Source organism: Octopus bimaculoides, chromosome 5 (genome assembly GCF_001194135.2).
Source record: "Octopus bimaculoides isolate UCB-OBI-ISO-001 chromosome 5, ASM119413v2, whole genome shotgun sequence".
Lineage (NCBI taxonomy): Eukaryota > Metazoa > Mollusca > Cephalopoda > Octopoda > Octopodidae > Octopus > Octopus bimaculoides.
In genome coordinates this window covers 53,122,731-53,125,862 of record NC_068985.1, presented here as the reverse complement: position 1 = coordinate 53,125,862, position 3,132 = coordinate 53,122,731, and positions in this window count along the sequence as shown.

The following is a 3,132-nucleotide window of genomic DNA, read 5'->3' as shown; positions in this document are numbered from 1 at the left end:
TTTAGTGGGAAAAAAAGATCAACCCCAGGATTTATTTTTTGAAGCTCATATTTATTATATTGGTCATTTTTGCCGAACTGCTAAGTTACCAGGATGTAAACACACCACTACCGGTTGTCAACCGTTGGTGACACACACGCATACGTGTATATATGACGGGTGTCTTTCATTTTCCGTCTACCAAATCTACTCACAAAGGCTTTGGTTGGCCCGAGGCCAAAGTAGAAGATATTTGCCCAAGGTGCCACGCAGTGAGACTGAACACAGAACCATGTGGTTGAGAAGGAAGCGTTTTATCACACAGCTGTGTTGACGCCTACATATCAATCTATCCTTTCTTTTCTTGAACCATAATGCTATTCTTTAATCCTGTATCATCTATGACCAACCAAACTTGATTGATGTTAGTGATACAAACTTTAGTATTTGATTAAGCACCTGCTATTTATTTTCCAAATCGAAATCCTGCTAAGATCAATAAAATAAATACCAGAGGCCGATTTGATTGACTATAGATTTATGAACATATGTCAATGTGAGGCCACTGGTTAATTTGTTCTGAGGGTTATCTTTTGCTTTTTTAATTTGCATTTAAAAACCATATGATAAAATGAGCTATGGTAAAGCCTGCCCTGGGTCTCCACAAAACCATTAGGTGCATTCTTGCTTCTCAACCACATGGCTCCGGGTTCAGTCTCATTGAGTGGCGCCTCTACTATAGCCTCGGGCTAACCAAAGCCTTGTGAGTGGATTTGGTAGACGGTAACTAAATGAATCCCATCGCATATGTATATATCTATGCATGCGTGTCTTTGTGTCAGTGTTTCCCCATCTATTGACTACCGGTGTTGGTGTGCTTACATCCCGCGTAATAGCTGTTCGACAAAAGAGACCGATAGAATAAGTACTTGGCTTAACAAGTCCTGAGGTCGATTTGTTCAGTCAAAACCTTTGACTGGGTAGTGCTCCAGCATGGTCACAGTCAAATGACTGAAACAAAACAAAAAATAAAGCTATATATACATACATTATACACGCATATTCGCACGCACGCATACTCCTACAAACCCATATACATATATATGTATATAGGCATATATTTTAAATATACAAGGGCTAGCTGAAAAGTTTATAGGTTGATTAGGAAGGAGTGATGCTAGGGCTGTGAAGTCTTGCATACATTAATTTCAACTCTTTTGATTATTCCACTGTTTCTTTCCCTGTAAACTGACTGTTCAAAGAACATTTCAAAAGTAACTAGCATCTTGTGTTGAAAATGGACAAAATTTGGCATTGTGGTGTTATAGAGTACCTTCAGGAAAAAGCTTTAGCCGCCAAGAGCATTCATGCTGACATGGTCGCTACATTAGGAGATGATGCTCCAGCTTTATAAACAGTGCAAAAGTGGGCAGCTGAATTTAGGAGAAAGGAGAGTCTTGAAGATCTCCTATGGTCCGGACGTCTTGCAGCTGCCAACACCAAGGAAAACATTTATTGTTGTCACCACCTGCAGATTTGATGACAGACAATTGACTAGAAATCAAATAGCCAATGTTATTAACATATCCTGTGAGAAAGTTCAGAATATTCTGCAGAATGAATTTGGCATGACGATGGTTTCTGCTCGGTGGGTATATGTACTGATTATATACACATACACATACATTATAACTGGCACTCCGTCGGTTACAACGACGAGGATTCCAGTTGATCCGATCAACGGAACAATCAGTTCGTGAAATTAACGTGCAAGTAGTTGAGCACTCCACAGACACGCTTGACCGACCAGTCCGTCGGACGTCCATTTGACACCGCTGGTCACAGCACGCTGTCCACTCCTCTCTGGATCGCGCCTTCCTCATCCACGTGGTCCCAATTACCCTCCTAAAATCGTAACTCCACCGTCTTGGAGGCCTTCCGAGTGGTTGTTTCCGCTCGCGCGGGTACCACTCGACAACTGCGCGGGTCCACCGATTATCGGTGAGCCGGGCGACGTGTCCAGCCCATCTAAACTTACTGCGTATATATTCTACGAAGACATCCCTCACGCCGGACTTCTGTCTGATGACCTCGCTACTGATGTACTCTCTCAACGAAATTCCAAGCATTGACCTCTCCATGGCTCTTTGAGCCGTTACCAATCTCTGCTCTTCTTTCTTTGTTGTAGCCCGTGTTTCACTACCATATAACATTGCAGGTAGAACTGTGCTCTTTATAAGGATGGCGCGGTGGTCCTGTCCAGCCTTCCTTTGAGCACATTCCTTATGCCATTAAACGCCTTCCATCCGGCCCATATTCTCCGCGAGATCTTTTCGATGTCTCGGCACATATTCACTTCCTGTCCCAGGTAGACATATTCCTTTATCTCCTCTATTTCATCATTGCTGACCGTCATTTGACCTGTTGGTACGTTGTCGGACCGCATGAACTTCGTTTTCATGCGGTTCATCTTGAGACCTACTGCAGAGCTTTTGATGTCGAGCTCCGTCAGCATGGTCTGAAGCTGATCCGTGGTTTCAGCGATGATTACGATATCATCAGCGAAACGGAGGTGGGAGAATAGCTCGCCATTGATGTTGACACCGCCTTGCCAGTTGATGCCTCTGCTCGAGACATGCGGTGAAAAGTTTTGGAGAGGTCGTATCTCCTTGCTTCACTCCCTTCTCGACGGGCACTCGTACGGGAGATGATAGCAGAGCTATGTCAGTGGTGCATCCGGAATTTGCCTCTCTGTGCAGTTGTACATATTGCGCCTCGACTCCCTGCCTCTGTAGCGAGTTCAGCACTGCGTTGGTTTCGACGCTGTTGAAGGCTTTCTCATAGTTTACAAACGCAATGCAAAGAGGCAGCTTGTACTCATTCGCTCACTCAAGCAGTTGTGTTAGAGTAAATATAGGGTCCATCGTGCTGTAGTTCTTCCGGAAGACGGCTTGCTCCTTCGGTTGTTGTTCGTCGAGATAACGTGATAACCTGTTCAGAATTATCTTTGTGAACAGCTTGTACACGTGAGACAGCAGGAATATGGGTCGGTAGTTCTTTAGATCTTCTCTATCGCTCTTCTTATATAACAGGGTGGTATTTGACTCTTTCCACTGCGAGGGAATTCTTCCCTCGTCTAGATAGTGCGTGGAT